Below are 25419 nucleotides of genomic sequence, written 5' to 3' on the forward strand. Positions count from 1 at the left end.
CGTTCAGAATATATACAGAAATTTATTCGAATCGCAACAAACGAAAGAAGAATCTCCCTTCTCTTGGAATCGGATGGATCGAGCTTTGAGACGGCCCATTCAAACAGACCGGCGATATACGGATCCGCGTACGAGTTTTCGGTGGTAGAATATTTTTCTCACGAAACGATATTTTACGTTTGGAGTGAGAACGACGGCTGAGGACGAAGTTCATATTGTTCAAACCACAGCCGCTCCTCTCGCCTATTACGAATCATCGTCCCCCAATCTGAAGGAAAGAAGTTTTAAAGTCAGCGACAGGATGAAATATAAGAAATATATTCTAAGACCTTTTCAAAACTATGTCGTTCCCCCGAAAACGCAATATCTCATCGTCACAACCCAGAAGAGTCTCTTTCTCGTCGATCGGTGCTCGTACTCGCTTTGGAAACAATTGAAAGAGGAGATTTCTTTCCAATCGCCGATGATGTTTCAAGAAAAAGAAGAGAACCCTCCGCCACCTTTACCCATCCCTTCCTTAGATGATAAGAGGAGCTGGACCAAACCGTTATTTCCCGAAACAAAATCGACCCGGCAACGGAATGAAATTGAAGTCATCACAATTGAAGATGAGGAGGAAGAAAAAAAATTACCTCTTAAAAAACGGTCGACTTACCGGAACCTACCTGGCGTGCAAGATCCGCTTCAGAACCCAGAAGCTTCTTCTTCTTCTTCTTCCCCGACTTGTTCCAACAGGCAACCTCTTTCGGACTCCTCACAGACAGAACCTCTTCCAGTATCCTCTTCTTCTTCTTCTTCTCTAACCTGTCCCGATATCGTAGAGGTAGAATGTCAGACGGGTCCACAAGCTTCAAAAAGTCCCGACATCGTAGAGGTAGAATGTCAGCCGGGTCCACAAGTTCCAACGGGTCCAGAAATCATGGAGGCAGAATCACAGCCGGGTTCACAAGTTCCAACGGGTCCAGAAATTATGGAGGTAGAATTTCAGCCGGGTAAACAAGTTCCAACGGGTCCAGAAATCATGGAGGTAGAATCGCAGCCGGGTCCAGACATCCTAGATCCCTCCACTCATCCCAAAGAGACTCCAAGTGTTTCAAGACAGCCTTGTGAGGATCCAGCCCTTCCCGTATAAAATGATTATATGGACTTACAAAATTTGGTGCAACAGGAAGGAGAAGAAAATAATCATACAGATGGGTGGGTCAAAGACTGTTTAGATCATTTAACCTCGAATGAAATTGAACTGTTATGGAATTGCATTTCTGAAATCACATCGGAAATGGGATAAAAACCAAAACAAAAAAAAACATTTTTTTAATAACAAATTGGAGGAGGGTCATGATGTCAATTAAAAAAAATATTATATAGAGTCCAATCTTGGTGGTTCACTTCAGTTTTCCAGCATGAGGTGATCCACGTTTCCCGAAATATGGATCCCATTCCAAGAGAGATTGTGTAGAGCCTTCACTTCAGTTCTTTTTTTTCCTACCAAGAGGAGAGGGTCCCCAAAGGGCTACCCATGTCCAAAGAGAGAAAGTGTAGAGCGTTCATTTCAGTTTTTTTCCAAGTTTAGGGGAGGGAGGTCTCAAAATGACACCCCCCATTTTCAAAGAGAGATAGTGTAGAGCGTTCATTTCTGTTTTTTCCAAAGTTAGGGAGTTTTCAAATGGCTACCCATTTCAGAGAAAGAGAGAGAGAGAGAAAGCGTAGAGCGTCCATTTCAGTTTTCCAACATTAGAAGGTCCCAAAATACCTTCTGAATTCAAAGAGAGATCGTGTAGAGCGTTCATTTCCAGTTCTCCAAGATCAGAAGAAGAGGGTCCGCTTTTCCCAAAATGGCTTCCCAATTCAAAGAGAGAGAGAGAGAGAGAGTGAAAGGCTGTGTAGAGCGGTCATGTTCATTCTCCAAGATAGGGTCGTCAGCATTTTCTCAAAATGTCATCTCCCCATTCAAAAAGAGATCGTGACCAATTTTTTCCAGTTTTTTCCAAGATGGGGGGGGGAGAAGAAAATCTAGGATGGAATAACACGACACACAGAGAGAAAGATAAAAAAAACGCCATCTTGTCATTTTCTGATAGGGTACCGGTGTTCGAATACTTTTGTGACCGACTGTACAGTTTTGGTGCTTCACACAGTCGACGTTTCAGTTCTTGAAATGCTGATTCCTCAACATCAGCCCATGGAATTATCTCAGGAATTTTCTTTTTCGTAAGCTCCGTCAATGGGCGAGCTATTTCTGCATAATTCTTTATGTAATCACGATAATAGTTGAATAAGCCTAATGCACTCTTTAGAGCAGTCTTTGTTTTAGGACTTTTTAAAATTTCAATGGCTTGTAATTTTTCAGGATCAGGTTGATGTCTTCCAGCTCCTATTATATGTCCTAAATACTTTATCTCCGAACGTGCAAAAACACATTTCTTTACGTTCACCGTAAACCTGAGATCACTTAATGTAGTTAGCACAGCATCTAAATGTTTGAGATGAAAATTCCAATCTGGTGAAAAGATAGCAATATCATCAATATATGCTTTGCAAAAATCACTATGTTTTCTTAAGGCATCATTCATCACTCGCTGAAAAGTAGAAGCTGCATTTTTTAATCCAAAAGGCATCACTTTCCAACGATATTGGGCACGATGTGTCTTGAATGATGTTAAATCACGACTTTCTTCTTCTAAAGGTATTTCCCAATAACCTTTCAAGACATCTAAACAAGTGATAATATTCGCGTGTCCAATTTTATTGATTAGATCAGTCACATTCTCCATTGGAAAATCAACAGGCTTGGTTACTTGATTCAACAACCTGAAGCCAATACATAACCGCATACTTCCGTCTTTCTTGGCAACACATACGACTGGGTATGCTATTTCAGCTTCACTTGGCTCAATAAGACCCAAGCTCTCCAATTCCTCGATCTGTTTATCTACTTCAGGTTTCAAAGATTCTGGGATCTTATAGATATACGGCTTTTTTCTTTTAGCTCCAGGTAACAACCGAATTCTATGTTCACCAACGCTGGCTATTTATATCGCACCAGAAAATAACGCGATGTGCTTGAGTAAGAGCTCGTGTAATTCCTTTTGTTTGCTATCCTCTAAATGACTAACATCCAGCTCGATGTTCCTTCTAGTTGCTGCGCAATCTCCTTTATTTGGAGTTGCATGAATTTCCCCAAACTCAGAATCATCTTCAAATATCACTCCCACAGTTTGTGCTTGAACATAAAATTTTCTTATTTTGTTCACATGAACATGCCTCACACTCCCATCGGGTAATTTAACTTTATAAGAATGAGAATTTACTCTTTCAACAACTTCACCTGGACCTGTCCACCTAGCATATAGCTTGTTGCTAGAGTCTGGTATAAGTAAATATACTAGATCACCATTTTTAAATTCTTTCAAACTTTTGCAACGGTTAAAATAATATGCATAAGCTTCTTGTTTTCCGCGGCCGATAAAGAAGCGAGCTCAGATGCTTTCTCTAAATTTATCTTTAATTCTTGTAGATAATCAACTGCTGAATTACCCAGATTAAGAGGTAATGGTATTTCACCGGACCATGATGATTTTAACACAGCTAAGGGACCTCTAGCTTCACGACCGTACATAAGTATAAATGGAGATACACCTGTAGTGCAATTTGGAGCTTCACGATACGCAAAAAGTAAATAAGGTATGTGCTTGTCCCAATTAACAGGATCTGTGCGAATTACATGATGTAACATTTGTTTAAACACCCGATTCCATTTTTCCACTGAGCCGTTTGATGCTGGGTAACCAGGTGTCGGAAAACGAGGATGAGTTCCTAACCTTTTTTCGAATTCTTGAGTTAATTGTGAGGTAAAATTAGTGCCTTGATCACTACAAATTATTTCTGGAATACCGGTTATCATAAAAATATCTAAAAGAGCCTCACAAGTAGCTTTAGCGGAAAGACTTTTTAAAGGTACCACTTCTGGCCATTTTGAATGATTATCTATCAAACACAAACAATATTTATGTTTCCTTCCTGAAGGCGGTGAAATTTCACCAATAATATCTATGTTTACTGTATGAAAGGGATATGGCGCGTGAACAATAGGAGTAATCGGAATTTTATCCGATTGCCTTTTAAATTGACATCTTTCGCATGTTCTACAATAATTTTCTACATCTTTGGATATGTTCGGCCAATAAAATGAAAGGTTAATTCTTTCTTTAGATTTTCTCATACCTAAATAATTTCCGAATATGGAATCATGAGCTAATTGAAGGACTTTATTTCGATAATTCTCGGGCAAAACTAACTGTTGTATGTTTTCCCCACAATTTTTTTTTTATAAAACAATAATTCGTCCTGTAAAAAGAAATTATTCTTCCCTAATTCTGCGTCCTTAAAAAGATTTATTAATGTTTGGCAGTTTCTCTGATCGACCTTAAATTTATTCGATTCCAAATAACTGTTTAGTCTTTCATCATCCTGATTCGCAACTGAGCTATAAAAAAGATTTACATTTAACAGTTCAACTGCGCCAACCTTAGGGTGTTTTTGTTTATGAGTTTCCGGTTTCGTCTCAGGGAAGACTGTTGATTCATTCTCGTCTTCAAATATGCTATACCTACATCTGGTGTAATTAAACATTGAACATTGAGCTTATCTGTCAATGCGAAAAGTGCTTCTACGCACGAATATAGACAACTGTTTGGTTTTTTGTAATAAATGGGAATAGTTGCTAACGTTGCCTCTACGACGTCGCCAAATGCGGAACTTAAAATGATTTTACCCTTATTTTCTATTTTTAAATCAGGAATTAATGTAGTGTTCAAAATTGGTATTTCCGTACCTGAATCTTTTATAGCTTCTACTTGCTTCCCTGCAATGTACACTCATGTCCATAAATTAAGGATAAGTCGGAGTCACGCGGAAATCCAAATCTAAAATAAATATATCACCTGTAAAATCACTACACACATCTTCAAGAATCATATGCAAATTTCAGGAAGTAACCAGATGACACCGATGGTACGTCACAATGACGAGAGTGATATAAAAGGAATACAGGCAAAGAAGTAAAATTGTTCGCAGGCGCTTTATAAGCATTTCAGTGCAATAAACGAATAGTTAAGACACAAAGGACGCATTTGGACGATTTTTTACGTGGTAGAATTATCGGCCGTCTGAAATGTGGGCGTACCCAACTGGAAGTATCAGACGAACTTGGAATTGCCCAGAGTGTCATCTCCAGGCTTTGGCAACGATTCCAAGATGATGGTAATGTGAGTAGACGTTACAGCACAGGTCGCCCCAGAGTTACAACGCCGAATGAGGACCGGTGTTTGGCAGTTAATGCCAAAAGAAACAGGCGGAGCACAGCCTCAGACCTGTCTCGTCAGCTCTCTTCAGCCACTGGTACGACAATTTCAAGGCAGACCGTGTACAGACTCTTAGGGCAGATTGGTCTATATGCTCGTAGACCTGTCAGATGCGTTCCACTTACTGCAACTCACTGTCGCCTGCGGTTAGCCTGGAGTAGAGAGCATGCATTGTGGACACCGTAACAGTGGGCTTGTGTGATGTTTTCCGACGAGTCCAGGTTTAGCTTGCAGTCTGATTCTCGCCGGACGTTCATATGGAGAGCTCCAGGTACCCGTTACCACCAAGAACACATCAGTGAACGACACCGTTACGGTGGTGCAGGAGTGCTCGTTTAGGGTGGAATTATTCTGGGTTCCAGAACTGACCTGCATGTTCAAATTGGAACCATGACAAGCCAAATCTATCGGGACGTCATTCTGGAACAACATGTACGTTTATTTCGGGGCGCCATGGGCGCACAATTTGTGTTTATGGATGACAACGCCCGTCCTCACCGTGCAAAAATCGTAAGCGAATGCCTTCAATCGGAGGATATCACCCGTATGGACTGGCCAGCATTCTCACCGGACTTGAATCCAGTAGAGCACGTGTGGGACATGCTTGGCCGACGAGTTGCAGCCCGTCAACCTCCTCCTACATGTCTACCGGAACTTCGGAGAGCATTGCTTTTTGAGTGGTGTAATATCCCCCAAGATCAGATCGATAATTTGATACTCAGCATGCCTAGGTGTTGTACGGACTGTATTGCATCGTCTGGGAGACATACAATGTATTAACAATCATACCAACCATGTAATATTGGTTTTTTGTAAATAGATGTTTTTTGCAATTTGCTCCAGGGAGAAAAAATCGCTAATTTTTTTAATAATATCAAACATATAGTATCTTTTTTTGCTCTTTACCTTTTGTTTAATAAATAAGCTTTACAAATAAGTCAAATTTGTTTTGTTTCTAACTCTTTCTTTCCCTGATTTTGCATTATCCTTAATTTATGGACATGAGTGTAAATAGTAATCTTTTCCTAGGAATAAAAATTAAGTTTTTCGTCGGAACACTCGCGTTTTTGTAAATGTTTAGAATTTACATTTGTAACAACCGCATTGTCCTTCGGCTTACTTGAAGTGTTAACTTTCGGTTTGACAGGGAAATTATCGTTCTGTTTATTGGACCTCTCAAATTTATTTCGCCTGTTCGGGCAATCCTTAGCCAAATGTAAACTGCTACTACACACATAACATTCTCGCGGTTTAAACGAATGTTTCTGTTCATTTACCACTGAATCTTTTCTTAGCGCTGGTGGAATATATTTAGAGTTTTTGTTGCACGAATCACGAAAATTAGTGCGTTTTTCACCTCTTATGTCATCAAAAGATTTACCTTTTGCGATGAAATAAGTGTCGCATTCCTTCGCTAGTTCTTCTGGACGTAGCCAACTTTCACCTTGTCGAACTGCAACATGGCACGCTAAAGAACTATCCAACGTTTGAAAAAGTTTGTCAGAAATTATTAAGTTAATTAAAGACTCAAAATCATTGACGTTTCTATTTTTACAATAATGGATCCAACATGATCTTAAACGAGAGGCGAACTGCAAATGAGTTTCCCCCATCAACCTTTGAGTTTGGCGAAAATTTTCTAAACCTATAATTGGCGATGGTTCATATTTCATAAGGATTAAAGATTTAATTTTTTCATAATCTTTCAAATCATCATCTTTAATATATACTATAATATTAGAAGATTTATCACCTATCAGTTTAAGTAAAATTTCAGACTTAAACTCATTTGGTACGTTCTTATGCTTAAAAGCCCTTTCTATGGAATCAAAAAAAAAGTTCCATGCTTCACCCTTTTTAGGTACAGAAATCGATAATGCCTGTACAGCTTTCAAAAGCTTGTCTAATGAAAGTGTATTTTCTACGTTATTACTAGATTCGTTGCTACTTTCGATTTGCATTAAACGCAGTTTCACAATTTCTTCTGACCTTTCCCTTTCTTCAACCGTAGTATTAAGAAATTCAATAACAAAATCTTTATCTTTCGAATATTCTTTAGAACTTAAAAGCTTATCTTTTAATTCCACAACTTTTAAACTAGAATCGGCTTCTTCACCGAGTTCCTTCAACACCGAAATCAAATCACTTTTAACTACTCCCTTAAACATATTTAGAAGAAATTTTCCTTAAAATTACAACAAAAATTTCTCACCTTTTCTCAAAATCCAGTCGGCTTCGTTCGCTCTGGTTCTCGAAAGAGAGCGTGTTGTAATGACCTTACGGATGAATAAGGGACCATAAAGAAAACGAAACAAACATTTATTAAAAATTAACGTTCAAAGAATAATAGTAAAAAAAATTAACGTTCAAAGAATAATGGTAAACTCGGAGCACTACCTCGCTCCTACAACACAGTTAATCTACCACCTGCCTCCTCTGAGGCTAACATGCAACTGTCGTCTCTTTCACTTGCTGGGCTCTGCCAGGCAGCTGATTGGCTCACCGCAGCCAGATACATAACAGCATTTATAAATGTGGAGGCGATGTTCTCCACTGCGGCGTCAGTGTCACTTTGATATCCGGGGGGGGGGGGTGTTTGCAGAGGATGTGAAAAAGTTTTCAATCAGTGACGTTCTTATATCCTGGCTCTTTGATCTTGGTAACCCTAAGTGTGGCTAAAAATAGTACGTGATCCGATGTGAGCTTTTGTTTAACTTCGAGACCCATAGGAATAGTAGTATTAGTTAAAACCAGATCTAGAATATCTGTAAATTGAGATTAAGCAGTTCAAAATAAAATTATGCAGAATTCCTCCATATCTATTGCAGCGGCGACACCCCCAATCCGAATGCTTCGCATTTAAGTCTCCGCCCAAAATGACTGGTTTATCATCCGTGAGAATATTTTTAAAGATACTGTCGCTTAATATATTATTCGGCGGGTTGTAAAAAGAGCTGAAGTAAACAATTTCGTAGGTGGGCAGAAGAACCGAAACAGTGACGATTTTCTATCTATTACTGCGATCTTCGCTTTTAAAGCAGGATTGCAGTGAGTTTCTTACATAAATTTCTTCTCCTCCCCCTCTGTGACTTAATCTGTCGCATCTGTAAAGTCGAAAATTAGCGATTTTAATACTCCTGCACGGTGTTGCGTGAGTTTTGGTCACAAGTGTGATAGCTACATCATAATTAATTAGGAAGTTTTGGGGTTCCGTGATTGTATGGATAACGCTATGAGCGATCCAAATCACGAGACAAACAGGAGTTCTAATTTGTTTGTGCTGACTCACTATTTACATTTTCAGTGCTTGGGGTATCTTGATTTGTACCTTGTTTTAACTGTTGTGAGATTTACCTGAGGTTTTGATAATTTCTACAAGTGCCGTAAGATCGGCAAATACTTTTTTCGCTTCAATAATTTGTGTATTCAGTTCTGCGTTTAGTACTTGCGCGTATGACTTATTTTCACCCCGCCGGCTGGTGTAAAGTTTAGGTTTGTCTTTTTCACTGTTCTTTTTGGGAAACTTCTCACACGTCACATCCTCTAAATTTGGAGGTGTGGGAAGAACCGGAATTAGAACAGCGTGGTGGTATGTCTTTGTTGTTTTTATTCTGACATAAATAGAAGTGTCCTTCTCCGGATCTGACACATCTAGGTTTCTGATTACATCTGCTTTGGGTGTGATGGAACCCCTGGCATATGTAGCATTGCAGGGGTCCCGCTCTACCTTTATAACGTTCAATATTTATTCTTAGATCACATAAGTAACTTTTATTAAAGATTTTAGCAGATTTTTCAGTCTTAGGAAGAGTGACTAAGAAGAGGGGCATTTTAATCATTTCTCCTTCTAGTCATCTGTTTCACATTTTCAATCTTGTAGTCTTTGGCTTCCACTTCGTCCTGTATTTCCTTAGCAGTGGTGTCCGAGGGTAAACTGCGGAAAACTACTTTAAAATTCGTATCCTCAGGTAGGGTATATGTCCGAGTTTTTAAGAACTTGAATAATTTGTCCTTTTGTCTCAGCATTTGCGGCCACAAATTTGACTTCATTCGGGATCATTTGTCCGTGGATATTGCGGATTCCTTCAGTTTTCAACATTGACCTAATGCGGCCCTATGTAAATGCATTACTCTTCGCTACAATGGGGGGGGCGGGAACTCTCTTTGAGCCTTCGGTAATGTTAGTGTTACCAGTGTTGTTTTGCTTTTTGTTTGCATCATTAGAATTATGCGCTGGATTCAGCATATTTGTTTCAATTTCATTTGCATCCATTTTGTTAGTGTAGTGTTCCTTATCACTATTTTGCCCGAGTTTGTTCATTCGTTTCTCCCTTATATTTAAGTGAATGTTTATCATTATGATCCTGAGTAGAAATTTTGGGTTTCTGTTTAAGTGGCATTACTTGTGCAGAAAGTTTGATCACCTTTCCTTTTAAGTGTGTAATCTTCGTCTAAACTTGTGTCTAAATGCAATGGAATTTTCTTGGTGTTTTTGTGGGTATCCGTGTTCTCAGTAATTTGTGGACGGCTAATCGAAGGGGCTACAGTTGGTTGCACTCGTGTGGTAGAAACAGTGTTGTCGACAGTTGTGCCCATGGAGGTAGGAAAGGAAGGAGGGGCCAGTCGGCACTAGAAGTGAAGCACTACTTTGAAGCTTTGGTCACCAGATGGGGTGTTCTTTGTTTACATTCAGAAGCTCGCTTGACACGGTTCTGATAGTATTTCGACACACGACAGTTCCATACAAATCGAAAAAGGGACACTTTCGCATGAAAGAAACATTCATAGTGTGATGGATAATAGCAATTTGTATAGTTTAGTGACATTTACGCAAAAATCACATCTTGGTTATTTTTCGATAACTAACAACAGCGCGATTTTGATTATGAATTTGTTTTATAAAATTCTAAGCTGTTGAACTACAAAAATATAGATTTTAAGAAAAATGTTATGCTTAAAGAATGAAAAATACCTTACGGTACATTTAAAATTGTATACGTCTTTCGATACCCTTGATAGAGTATTCGCTACTTTTATTTTATTTTCCAAACGCCAAAATGTTTTAAAAAAAAACAATTTTTTTTCACATCCATATATTATTGTTGCATATTATTGCAAAAAGCATGTATCTGCCTTTGACAAAATACATATATATTCATTAAATTATTTATAAATGTATTTGAAATGAAGAATTTATTCACTTATAAACAACTGTGAAAGTACTGTGAAGAAATCTAATTATTAAATGTATCTAATTTATAATGATTATAAATGTTATCTAAATATATAATAACCTTAATATTGAATTGTAAACATAAATTGAAATCCTGTTGACAAATACGTTATAAAACTATTTAAGCAAGAATTGTTCGTATTGGAAAGCAATCTGTTAAAAGGTATTGTAAAGCAAATGCTCTGAGATGCGCACTTAAGAACGTAATAAAGAGTTTTGGAATATGTATTGTTGAAATGAAGGGTAAAAAAAATCTGATAAGTATAATTAAAAGAATTATTCCCCTTACATTTTATAATAACTCAGTTAAAAGTTTTAAATAATACTTAAAAAAAAAAAAAAAAAAAAAAAAAACTTATTTTATTCCCTTTCAGAAATGTTCAGAGAAAGTCAAGTACTATTTAAAGTATTTCGCTAATTCCTAATAATTCTCTAATTTAAAATGAACTGAATAGAGCATTAATTATAAATTGACTTACATTTTTTGATTTAAAAGATGCCTCAGAAGCCAAAAAATCATGTCATATTTAAGAAAGTATTTTAGGAAGAAGCTCTATAAATAGAAAAGAAATAATGCATAATTTTAATATTAATAATACAATAAACTTTGATCTTAATTTTTGTAAGTTAACCGAATAAAATCGAATTACCTTAATTTTGTTTCTAATGTAATTAACGAAAACTTGTGAAAATATTTCATTCAAATTAAACCATTCTGAGAAAACTGTCCTGTGAAAAGTATAGCATTTAATTCCTTTCAGAATGAAATGTTGTTTAAAAATATGTTGTTTTCATATACTTAGGACTCTGAAGTGTTGTAGAAAAAGAAAATATATACATTTATATGTATATTTACGAAGTAATTACAAAATATTTACATCCGAACGCGTCAAATCCCATTGAACTCAAAGGTAAATGACCCAATGTTTTGGTCACCACGTAGGGATCGCCGGTGCTTCAGAGCAGGGTACGGGAGAAACTTGTTTAGGGCAACTCCATCTTACTTCCTACCTCCATGGTTGTGCCAGTGTATGACGCAATGGAAGTTAATATGAATTTTAAAAAATTATAGTCACGTGTTTCATACTCATTAAGTGAACCATTTTGTAACCTAGCTTGCTCTAGTTCAGCCACTAATTGCTGAAAAATAGCCTTTGCCCCTTCCATAATCAATGAAACCTAACTAGATCCCAAACCTTTTAAGTAGAACCTTGGCCCTGGAACCGGGCCCACTCAATGGTGTCCCGGCAGACAGATGAGCAGGAGACTCTCAAGGCACTTGACTGCGAGAGCTTGGAGTTGACTATGTGAATGCAGATAACTTACCGATCCGAGCATTTTATGCGAGATACTGCGCATCAGCGGAACGTCTCCTGCTCAATAACAGGAATTTTGCTTATATGGCACATAATGTGAATGCTACAAGACCGTGGTATCCCAAGGAAGGACTAAGGGGGAAGATAAACTTACCTCCAGTAGACCGGTGCTTTGTTACACCTGGGTACCTATGTCGAAGCACTACCCCATGTAGAACAGTTAGACTTTTCGAATTGCATTAGGGGTCAACCTAGACTGATATATAGTAATAATTTTTTTATAATTAATATTTGAAAGTATGCGATTAATTAATTCAAATCTAATTTTTAGATTTAAATGTAGGTATATCTGCAGGCCAGAAACCAGTCGAGCTGGTGAGTGAAGTCTGAAATGGAGGAAATTAATGCACATGACATGATAAGTGTGAGAATGATGGTGCCAAAAATCTTAATATAAGAGATTCAGAGAGGATGTAGATGGAATTACAATACCGAGGAGCAATAGAATATTTAAGATGAGTGCAATATAACTGGATATGATACACATAATTTATATAAATTGTGGTAAACATGAATATACAGAGAATAAACAATAAAACACACGGAGATAACATTAATAGCACAATAATGCAAAGAAATTTATGAAAACAGGGAGCATAAACCAGTAATTACATGATCCATTTGTTAAATATAGCAAGAGGCCTGTCCATGTTGCTAAGATCATTGAAATCATAATTAGCAATTTTTATAGCAGGGTTGCTTAGGGTAAGTTGTTTTATATGGAATTTTTTAGCTATTTTGTAGTTAAAGGATCTTAATGCACGTACACCCAGTTCTTCATGTATACGGTAGTTTCTAATATACCATTGGGCATTTACAATTTGTTTGAGGGTTTTGAAGATAACTTACCTTCGCCAGCAGCAGTTAAATACCATTTCCACTTAATCACGTGCCATACACGACATCCAGACGAGTTCACCGAAAAATGTGGGGATGGTGATGTTTTGGCACGTCAGTGAGTATATATATATATATATAAACTTACATTTTCTTTTGGTGAATAAAATAAGAGATGTGTGGCGCAAACTGATGATGCTGCTGAAAAACTCACATTTTATTTTTACTAGCAGCTAATGTGTTTATGTAAATTTCGAAGAGATGCACTACTGAAATCATAACTTAAAATGCTGATAAATTTAATATATAGAAGCTGAAAATGAACATGACATGGCTCCCGGACTAAATCTAACAAGCATAACATTTTCATGTGTTAATGAAGGAAATAAATTAATATCTTTTGATATCCTACCGAAAGCTTAAACCTTAGGACCCTATGTCTACAAAATGGCAATTCAGCGTTATTTGAATTAAATCTTGTACTGTCTTTCAGTACAAAATAAAAAGTGTTCTAAAAACCCTTTTTTTATTTTTTTATTTTTTTTTTTTTTTTCAGTTTATAAAATACATAAGTTACACCTGCTAAGTTAACACTTCTTTCTATCACTTAAAATAATATTTCAGTTTTTAGAGCATTTAGTGATTTCAAAAATACCCTCCAACCATCATAGGCTTGTTATTCAAAATATCACTGCAATTTTTTTAATTACTGAATTGATTTTGATTATTTTAGATGCATAAAAATTAATCAGGTTTTAAAATCTTTAAAAAAGCGTGAAACTGAATTAGTTTTTAAAGTAAAATTTTCCACTGAAATGAAACTGAGTAATGTGAAAGTAAATTCTTCAACTGCCTTCGCTTCTACTTCAACTCAGAAAAGCATGATGACGTAACGCAGCTTGCAGAGCAGCAAACGACTACAAGACTTGGTGGGAAACAGACGGTTTCTTTGGAGGCTCAAGTTCCTTGTGTTACAAGCGGACAATGCTTGTCTGTTGCCTATTGTTAGCCATATAAAAGAGCAGATGGGCCCTTGAATGTATTGTTACGAAATGTCCAGGCGCGGTAAGATAGCTTCCCCGCAAAGCAGTTTTAGGGTTGCCATAAAATGGCAAGGGAAGGCAGGGTTGCCGCATTTGGCGAGAAAGCGCCAAATTGGGTCTCATGGGGGGGGGGAACTGGAAGTAATCTGACGTATCTCTGTTGCACCTGCTCTGATTTCGCGCCTTTAAAACTGTAGTTTCATTCAGTTGCGAGACGATTTTCTATAGATCGCATATCCCAAATTAATTTTAATCATACATATTTGTTTTCTAATAATGCAAATATTTAAAATAATTTGTGTATATATAGTTTTAGTCAGTTTTCCTTTTAAATTCTGTATTTAAAGTATCCTTTATGTAATATGGCTTCTTGTGCTGTAGCAACGTGCCGTAACACTTATAGAAATACGAAAGGAAGAGATATTGTATTTCATGCTTTCCCCAAGGACAATTTGCTTTTGACGAAAGAATGGATACATAAATGTTGAAGACAGGATTCTATTAATGTGAAAAACGCAAGAATTTGCAGCGAACATTTTTTGTGCAGTGATTATGAAGATGACATGAGAAATCGTTTGCTTGGATTGCCGCAAAAGAAACTGTTGAAATGCAATGCTGTGCCGAAAGTAAATTTATCGTGTGCAGTAAACAAAATAACACCAAGAAATCGGAGACATTTGAAAAAACTAATGCAGAGTGCTTTTGAAAGACTACACGAATTAAGCCCAAAGAAAATTTATTTTGAGGCCGAGAACGAAATTGAAGCTGACAATAATAAATCAAATGGGAATGATTTTGAAATAAAACTCACAAGTGACAATGCCCTATGTGACAGTATCCCTGAGTGCCCTAAGTGTAAAGATAAACAAGAATGTATTGATAATTTGAAGAACAAAATAATATCCTTAGAAAATTGTAATAAAATATTGAAAAATAGAGAAAAGAAAGATTTTAGAATGTTTGCTCAGCGACAAAGAAGGTGGACGACATCTAGAAAGAAATTTGTATCGGAAATTCAGAAATTAAAATCCCAAACAGCGAAATTTAGAAAAAAAACAGAACAGATCAGAGAATTTGGAAAAACGTCTAAAGCATATTTTTACAAAGACGCGGATTAACGCATTGCTAGAAAAGAAGGAAAAAATCCGGTGGACTAGTGAAGATATTTCACGTTGCATTGTCATAAGAGCTCTGTCATCTAAAAGCTACGATTTTTGGAAAGAAAAAATGGGAATTCCTTTACCTAGCACTAGCACATTAAAGAGATGGTGCGCTAAATTTTCATGTAGTCCAGGAATTCAGAGTGATGTTCTTGCTGTAATGAAGGAAAGATGAATTCTGTAAAAAAAATATGCGTTCTCAGTTTCGACGAAATGCACATAGATTCTAAACTCTGCTATGACTCTAAACTGGACCAAAATCGGTCCTTTTGAAAAAGTGCAGTTTGTTTTAATCAGAGGTCTCATTTCGCAGTGGAAGCAACCAATATTTTTTGATTTTAAAGCTCCAATGAAGAAAGAACTTCTTTTTTTCACTCATAAGACATATTCAATCATCTAGAGTAGAAGTGAAAGCAATAGTGTCTGATTTAGGAGGATCTACTACTTTGTGGAAAGAGTTACAGATTTCGATTAATAGTTCTCATTTTCCAAATCCAGTATTCCAAACGAAAAAAATATGGGTTTTTGCAGATTTAGCGCACTGCCTCAAATTACTGAGTGTTGGTGTATTTAATTATGACAAAGCACACTAGAGCTATCTGCCTAAGGGGAGGGATGCCTTCATGGAGGACTTTCTAAGGGAAACTGGCTCGTATACACGTTACACATGGGGAAAACCACGAAAACGCCCATGCAGCCAGCCCGTTCGCGGGATTCGAACCTCGGACCGAACTACCAGTGTTCAGCGACTTTACCGCTCGGCCTCTGGTGGGCTCAAATTACTGAGAAACCACTTTTTAGATAACGGATTTGTTTTAGAAGATGGAACTGTTTTAAATGTTGATATTATTAAAGAGAATTAAATTGTGTCACAACTAAAACCAAATTATTTAATGGTCAAGGGAAACGAGAGACAAAAAGTAAGTGTATATAATATGTTTTGATTTGAAATATTTCTAGATTGCATTTTAGAAGTTAATAGTGTAAAGCATATTTCAAATGAGAACTAATTCTGTTAAGTTATTGTTACAGTTATTTTTATTGTATCCTCTGTTATTATTGATTCGATTTTGTGCTAGCTTAGCATTCTAGATTAAATATATATAAAGTATAATATTAAAGTAATTGGCATAAGAAGACCTGCCCCCTTAACCCCCACTTTTGAAAAATTAAATAATTATTTTAGGTACTGTGACTAAAGTTGTTTTGTCTAAATTAAAATAACAATCTTACATGTATTTATTTAAATGAAATATTGATGTAAGCCTAAGTTACAAAATTATTTAAAAAAAAATATATGTTATAATGAATCGGAAGAAAAATATGCTAATGTAAAATTTACAATTAGGCTGAAACTCAAACTTAGATTAGCAGAAATTTTGCCATATATAACCATACACGTTTAAAACTATGCCAATTTAAGGTTGTTTTTTTGATTAATTTTAAATAGCTGTTATTATAGTTATCTTAGCAGTAGTACAGTTCTCTTGGTTAACATGCAGATAAAGAAATGATTAGAAACAAACAGGCATTGAAAGAAAAAAAAATCCCTGCAAATAAAAAAAGGAACTTTATGCTAAGCGCATTTTATCTATTATTTTAAAATTGAGTAAGTACTATTAAATTTTGTAATGTTCAGTGTAAAATGCATACTGCAGCAACATTGTCTCTTCCAAATTATAGCTATCTTTCACACACAGCTCATTTTAAACGCTGATTCTTCAAATTTAAAACGCTAATTTCTATGTTGTCAATTGCATCTCCGCGCTCAGTGGCATCATTGGCTCAGTGGCGCACACTCCTCACTGCCTGTTTCAGGGGGAAACGCTCTATGAGCTAGCCCTTCTCTTTAGTCCTGACGAATTCTTACCAGTTTAGCCCAGAAAGTTCTTGAACACAAGCCGAAACTATAAAATCCCTGCTGGTCCGCAGTCAGGGTGAGTGCCTCGTCTAGAGTATCGAGTTAGTCAGTCCGTGCGGAGCAACGACTTCATATAACAGGTAGACGGCTCACCCACAGAGAATTCGTCTGCTAGGGTGTCTCCAATACCACGTGACTAATGCTCTTGAGGAGTGATAGCTTAGGCTGTTCATCGCCAGTTTGGCTCGCTTTTGATATGGCAGGTAGTACTCTTTATTTCCGTCTGCTAGCAGTCAGCAGACAACGGCCTCGAATTACGTTGTTCGATTTTTTACAATTATATTTAGATATAACTTAACCCCTTTTTTTCCTGAATATTTTATCTTTATTTTTAATAATTGCTTTAAATTATTTGCACCATTGTTTAAGATGTTTAGGTTAAATAATTTTAGGAAGAAAATCTAAAATAAATAATAAAAAATGGAGATGGAAACTTTAATTTTGAATAACGTTAAAAAATTAATTGCACTACTGTTATAATATTTGAGAAGGTAAAAAAAAAAAAATCTCGTTTAATTTTAATGCATTGCATCCTAAAGAGAAAAAGAAAATCACATTGTATTATATGTATTTATGCCATTGATTGCCTTTCTTTCTTGAGATTATATTACTGGAACAAAATAATGCAATCTTAATTACTGATTTCCACACTCATGTGTATGTCATGGGGGGGGATCAATGCTATAATCAATTTATTAACCATTAAAATTATTTTATATTGAATATGTATCAAACGGTAACAAACTTCAACTCAGTATTTATTATTAGGATCAAAACGATATTACAGTTAAAAATTCTCTCACTCTCCTTTTTTTTTTTTTTCTTAAATACTATTTAAAATATGGTAAGTTTTTCACATCGCATTTTTTCAATTACAATAAATTTCTAAGAGCATCGTGGATGAGACAGAATTATAATCCAGATTATTTTAATTTTAATTGATTTTATAGAAAATAATGATAAAGCATTGAGCTTTATAAAAGTAATCTGATTTTTAAAATAATGCTGTTTAACTGTTTATGTTCAATATTGCATGAATCAAGATCTTTAGCTTTTTTTTTTTTTTTTTTTTTTAACAAAGTAAACATATCGCACAATCTTTTCTCAATAATTTAATGCTAATAATAGCGTTTTTCTTTTTTTATCGCAGGCAGTAATTGTTTATGAAATCAAAACGCGTACGACTTGGCGAAAAAAGGTTAACGCCAATTGGCGCAGCTTTCTATTTCAGCGGAATACACGGAAAAAACATATAAAATTCAATTATTTGTAAAGGGTGATTCCAGTAAATAGTGTCACATTATTTATTACATTTTGATGCTAATAATACATGCTGAAAATGTCATATACGGCGGCAATTTTCTTATACAATATGGCTGAAACTTTCCAACCAATTCAACAGAGAGAGTAAAATGACAAAAATACTGAAAATAAAATAATAAATCGTGCAGTTTTAACTTACCTATGAAAGGTTACAAGTCCTCCTTTCACGAAACTTTCTTTACATCCGTAGGCGCTGCAGCGAATAACCATTTTTACTTAAATTTTATGTGACCAAGCAGAGCAGCAGTCTTCCGTCCCATAGAAAGCAATGTAAAGTATTTCCACACTTTCGGAATTCGCGCAGCAGTCACGTGACACTAATGTTGGAACCGGTCGAAGGTTGCAATATGCTCTCTACCAGTATATTATCTCGTTGGTGTGGAGTCGACTTGACAGCCGGGCAGCGAGTGCCGAGTGGATCGAAAGAGTCTCATAGTGTATCGCGGTTAGTGCGTCGTCGAGAGAGTGTGTTGAGCTCCGGGAATGGCTGAATCGAAGAGTCGGAAGCTGTGCTCTGTGTGTCATCGAGTGCATCGCGAGTTGTAGCGTGGAGTTCCGAGAACAACCGAGCAGAGTCGGGAGCTGCAGTGAAGCTCCCGACTCTGCTCGGTTGTTCTCGGAACTTGCAGTGAAGCTATCTCAACATTTATAGCCTGATAACCTGAAGGCTGTGTCGCTGATTGTGTCAGCGTGTTTATAGTAGTTCTTCGATGACTGTAACGTGATTTTGGAGCTGTCCTGATTAGTACTGGCTAAATAAAGTGTGTTTTGATACTTCATCAAGTGCTGTCGTCATTATTCACTCCGAATCCTCACGAACCCCGTACGAACGTGAAGGAAGAAAATAACGTAACAACTGGTGTCAGGAAACAAACAAACAAACGGAAAAAAAAAAAAAAAAACGCAACAGTGTTTATTGAGGACTGTGAGTTAGTCATCGTACAACAATTCAGTAGAACTATTTGGACTGAGTATAATTATTGGAAGATCACCTGCAATATTAATTTTTACTTAATTTACCTTTTTATTACTTTTATTTATTTCTTATTAGTAAAATAAAGCAGTAATTATGCTTAACGTGTGCTCTACCATGTTCTTATGAAAGTAAACCCCACAGTAATTACAACTTGATCTAAAAATTTATGTTGTATGTAAACCAAACAATGTTTAACTACATTTATAATAAAGCTTTTAATCAAAATAAGATGACTAAGGCTTTATTTTAAATACAAACTGAGGAACATGTAATAAAATTAATACAGAGAATTTAAAATGCTATAAATTAGCTCTGAATATAGTAGAAATCTTGCAGATGATACTTGGGATATCTTCAAGAAACTCTAGGATCCTACAACAAAATAACTGTAGTAAGAAGCAAAACAAAAACTTTAGCATATTTCATTTTAAACACTTACTCATAATACACCAAACTGAAAAGAGAAGGTGCCCAGAATTCTCTGTAAGAACTATTATACCAAACAAAAGCAAATTTGGTTTTATAAAATTTCTTGAACAAGTGGTTACAATTTCCAGTGACGTTTGCTCCTGCTTCATTCAAAATTTGCACATTGCATTATCTAAACAAATTTCACATATGTTAAAAATTCCTCTTCTTCCTTAATGTGAAAAATTCAGACAGTCTGATTATATGTACCATAATTTGGCATTGCCCAGCTGTCCGATTGTTTTGATTACTATGTGAATTTTGTACCATTTTTTTAAAGAAATCTATAAATATACTTTTTTGCTGTCAGGCATAAATTATTAATCATGAGTTATACAGCAAATGTCTCGGGCTTTGTTCTAACTTCCTTTCTTAAAAGGAATGTTCTTATCTGATGAGTGCATCTTACATTAACGAAGTCAGTATGATACTGAACTCATTACATAGCATGAAAATTGAAATCTGAGAATCATAGGTCAAAGCAGACATCAAGGCAACAAAGCTAATGAGTTGGCAAAAGCAGCGGTTGATTCCAACTGAGAATAGAAAAGTCATAGACAGCTGGGACTATGCACTAGAAAGTAGGCAGCCTAACTAGTTTCTTCCAAAAAGGGAATAACAAATATATCAACATCAACCACTACCTTTCCCAGTATATATCTGGTTATGCCATTTTTCTGGCATACTTACAGGTAAGAAATATTTCTTCAAAAATTTGTGTTTGTAGAGGTGACAAAGATTATTCTATTTTTTAATGTGCTTTAATATTCTGACTTTAACAGGAAGAACTTAGTATGAGTATGTTATAAAAAGACACCTGATCAAGAATTTATAGCAGTATAATAAAATTAGCAAGAATAGGACAGATCTATGTCGAGTCTTAGATTAATAAGTCAATATAATGAAAAGTCAGTATTTATTTAATGCCTTTCTATTAATAAGATTGAATGATTGAGATTTATAAACTAGTTTCATTTGTATTAAGAAAATAAATACTGTTTGTGTAATGTATGCATATTCAGTAAATTGCCAAAATATAAATAACATTGGTTAATGGAGCACAGTAAGTGATGAACAGTCTGATAACACTGTAATCATATTTATAAGGCATATATGAAATTCAATTCTTTAAAAAATTCAGAGTTATGAGCATTATGATTAACCTTAGAGTTATTAAACTTTTATTACCTTTTTGCACAACCTATGTATATGTGTGAATAAGGATTTTCTTCCATATTATATTTAAAAAATAAAGCCAGAACAAAATTAAATGTGATTCTAATTTACGCTTAAACTAAGTGAAATAAGACTTAGTTGAAAGAAAGTGATTTCTCTTAAATAGGCCCAAATTTTGCACTAAATTTTAGAATTAAAGTATTATACTTAAATTTTGAATTAGAGAATTAGGAGACTTGATAAACGCTTCAGGCTCATCGATGATCACAGACAGTTTTTAATAAGTTTTAATTTGCTGCTCACAGTTTGCGGAAGTAATCAGAAGTGTAGAGAAAATCCGCAGGGTAATACAGTCAAAAGTCGTTAATCCGGACTCGTCGGGTCTTCGGCGATTCCGGATTATAGATCATCAGTTTAAATCTGGTAAGATGGCATGCAGAAATTATAAAATTAAAAATATTAAACCGTAATTTATGAAATAAAGAACAATTATGATCTAAAGGGTATCAAAATTTACAAAAAAAAAAAGCTTAATATTTATTTGTTTACTTTATTAAACATTTCTTTCAATGTAAGTTGTTTAAGTTGCTTCGTTTTTTATGTGATGATACATTCTCTTCAATTCTATAAACAGACATAATTTCTTGTTCAGTTACAAAGGTCCGCTGTTCAAGTCCTATAATTGCTGTGTCTACCGACTAATTTATCAATCGAAATTTTTTCATTTTCAAGAACCTCTGTCACTTTCTTCGCTATCGGAAGCGAATTATAATGACGAGGAATTTGATTTAAATCATATCAAAGACGAAGTACATCGAGATGAAATACTACATTTAGTAAGGAATTATAAGCCAAATAAAATAAAAACATCTGCCCTGAAGATAAGGATAGTGCTGACAGATCAACTTCCAATTCATTGCATGCCGCGGCGTTAAAGATAAACAAAGTTTAGATAAACAAACGTTAAAGTTTAGATAAACAAAGAATATGCCTTTATCCATTTTTTGCAGCTATTCCACTTTTTGTTTAATGGACTTCGAAACATACTTTCGCTTTGTAGATCCTTTACATATTAGTAAATATATATCAGAAATTCTATTTGACATAATCGAAAGTTCAAGCTTACTTTTATAAAATTGCTCTAACAGTCTGCAAAAAATAATAAGCCGGATCCAATTCGAAGTTTAAGGAACAACGCAATCTGCAACATTAACTGAAATAGATAATTTTAGCTTAGCTTATACCGTCCGTTATACATTAAACACACATTCGTAAACGTATTTTGCACACGCGCACATTTGCAGCCGTAAAGGTCTTACGTGCATGCGCCAACGCGACGCATGCGCAGAAAGTTCGTAGCTTTGAGGTTCGGATTATAGAACATTCCGGATTATGGGTGTCCGAATTAACGACTTTTGACTGTACAAATATTCTAAAAGGCATTCTGAAAATCATAGGTATAGATCTGTTGCAAAAGATACAAAGTTGTAGCCTTTTTTTATGTTGATGAATAACATTGGGGCTTGTTTTTTAAAAACGCCAAGTACCTGGCAGAACTGAAATGCATTTAGATCTTGCTCATATTTTCGTGCAAGCTCTGATCCCTTCTTTTGCAGTTCTTCAGTTGACATATTCAGTATTTCACTAACTAGCATTGAGAAATGCAAAATTTGAATTTAGTGTATTAGTGCTGTTTATCCTCGTCTGAATTTCTGATAAGATTTGATCAAATACAATTTCCATTGCATTAGAAAATAGCTGAACAGGATGAAGTGTTCGTGATTTGTCCTTGCACAATTAACTGCTTTTTGCACCTTATAATTCGTTTATTTGTCAGAACAGATTCAACCTCAAGGTTTTTGGCTTCTGCCTTGGATTCTTCTATCCAATATTCCATAGGCATTTCTCTCATTTTTTGAAAAGGTTTGGTCGGACCTTCCATTAATGTGACGGAACGCGCAAGAATAATATCTTTCTTTTGAATTTCAATATTTATTCGATTGGCTTCTCAAAGAATATTAGCCCAAACTGTCAGGTTGCTAATAAATTCAAAAACTTTTACTATATGTAGTAGATGTCCTGCTTCATACTTTGATTCCGCACTAAGAGAAAGATAATCAATTTCTTTCAATGATTTTACTACTTCTGGTAAAATTCGTTAGAAGGGCTTTCACAGCCACATATTTTGCCGACCATTTCATCTGGCAGCTTCCTTTTAAGTTGGTTTTTGTACAGCTTTTCGTAATATTCCATCGAATAGTGAATCCGACAAAAAAGCTAAATATCTTCTGGATAATTCGAAATAGGTTAACTGCTTCGGTGCAAGATGAAGCAGAATGCACACTGACAAGATTGAAAAAGTGAGCCAAACATCACACATATTCAGCCAGCTTATTCACTTCTGTAATCCTGGCTTGTATTCCTTTATAAGTACCGGCCATATTAGATCCGCTATCGTCAGATTGACTACAACATTGTCCAATATCCAAATAATCAAGTGTCAATTTTCTGTAATCCATTGAGAAATACATTCTCCTGTCTTTCCACGAACTTCTATGAAATCAATAAAGCTCTCCTTTATTTCACACACATCACCACACGTTTTATGTATCGTAGCACCTGACTCATTTGTTCTGTATGTGACACATCTGGAATGCAATCGAACATTATTGTATAATATTTGGCTTCTTTAATAATATCATTTAAAATGCTATTGCAAACTGTTTTCGCCATTATATCAGTAATTTCATTTTGAATTATCTTTCCTGAATATGATACTTGTCACTTTTTTAGGTGTTCTAACTGGTACAGTACAAAGTCCGTAATCCGGACTCGTCAGGACTTCGGCAATTTCGGATAAAGGGTTTTCCGGATTATAGATCATCAATTTAAATCTGGTAAGATGGCATGCAGAAATACAATTAAAAATATGAAACCATAACTTATGAAATAAAGAGCAATTATGATCTAAAGGGTATCAATATTTACAAAACAAAGCTTAATATTTATTTGTTTACTTTATTAACCATTTCTTTCAATGTAAATTGTTTAAATTGCTTCGTTTTTTTGTGCTAAATGCGCATGCTTAAACATTAAATGCGCATGCGTAGCATTAAACCCGCATGCGTAAAGCATACCAAAAAAAAGGTTTGTGGCTTTGAGGTCCGGATTATAGATAATTCCGGATAATGGACGTCCGGATTACAGACTTTGTACTGCACTTAAGAGTTAAGTTATGTTCAGCTACCAGAATCATTAAATTAGAAAAATTGCCTTGACTATGCTGAGGACACTTTGTGAGTAGACTGCTAGGTGTTTCATCAGACCTATGGAAAGAAAGACAGTTTTTTGAAAGATACAATACAGCATCCATCATTATCTGTAAGATATCTCTCCATTTTCCTTTCTCTGTGAGAATTAGTCATTTAATGTCACGTTCGATGCTTTGACAAGGTTTCACTTGTTGTAATCGAAATTTTCATTTTATCATGTGGATTTCAGATGTTTCGTGCTCAGTCAACCTTTCTGAAGCTTTTTTCCAATAAATGAATCCCGTAGCACACAATGCTGATGTAGTGGCAGTGGCATGTTTCCGGTAAATCTCCCAGGGTGTACAGAAATTGCATTTTTAGTTTTAGAATATATAAGCCACAATCTTTTAATCTTTTCATTATTTTCTATTGCTCTGTGCCACAATGAAGATGTCAGATGTCTTGCATCACGTTCAGTGGACCTAAGGTCTACGTTTTCTGGATGTTTTTCAGTTAATAATACAGCTTGACTACTTAAGAAAAATCGTTGCTGAATCATTCATTTTTTATGTGATTGGCCAACTACCTGGGTTCGAAAAATCAAAAGTTTTTAAATCTTCTTTATGCTGCCCACACACACCTAAATGAGAAAATGCTTTATATCCTTATTTCATGTCCTCTAGATGTTCGCTTGAGGTCAATGACGGTCACAATCAGTTGCTGTAATTCAGCAACACATGGTGATATATATAAGAAATTCTATTTGACATATATATCAGAAATTCTATTTGACATAATCGAAAGTTCAAGCTTACTTTTATAAAATTGCTCTAACAGTCTGCAAAAATAATAAGCCGGATCCAATTCAAAGTTTAAGGAACAACGCAATCTGCAACATTAACTGAAATAAATAATTTTAGCTTAGCTTATACCGTCCGTTATACATTAAACACACATTCGTAAACGTATTTTGCGCACGCGCACATTTGCAGCCGTAAAGGTCTTACGTGCATGCGTCAACGCGACGCATGCGCAGAAAGTTCGTAGCTTTGAGGTCCGGATTATAGATCATTCCGGATTATTGATGTCCGAATTAACGACTTTTGACTGTACAAATATTCTAAAAGGCATTCTGAAAATCATAGGTATAGATCTGTTGCAAAAGATACAAAGTTGTAGCCTTTTTTTAAGTTGACGAATAACATTGGGGCTTGTTCTTTAAAAACGCCAAGTACCTGGCAGAACTGAAATGCATTTAGATCTTGCTCATATTTTCGTGCAATCTCTGATCC

General features: G+C 35.5%; 1 protein-coding gene across 3 annotated transcripts in view; it reads right to left on the minus strand.

Moving 5' to 3' along the window:
- Nucleotides 1-19457: 19457 nt before the first annotated feature.
- Nucleotides 19458-25419, minus strand: part of HtrA2 (HTRA2-related serine protease) — a 71051-nt gene continuing 65089 nt past the window's right edge. For all 3 annotated transcript variants that reach the window (XR_004757749.2, XR_004757748.2, XM_035356395.2), the window contains one exon: nucleotides 19458-19604. The gene's annotated coding sequence lies outside the window, so the exon portion shown is untranslated. The remainder of the gene's footprint in view (nucleotides 19605-25419) is intronic.

This window comes from Stegodyphus dumicola, chromosome X2 (assembly GCF_044657685.1).
Source record: "Stegodyphus dumicola isolate Sdum_Otavi_A_Nest chromosome X2, ASM4465768v1".
In the NCBI taxonomy this organism is placed as follows: domain Eukaryota; kingdom Metazoa; phylum Arthropoda; class Arachnida; order Araneae; family Eresidae; genus Stegodyphus; species Stegodyphus dumicola.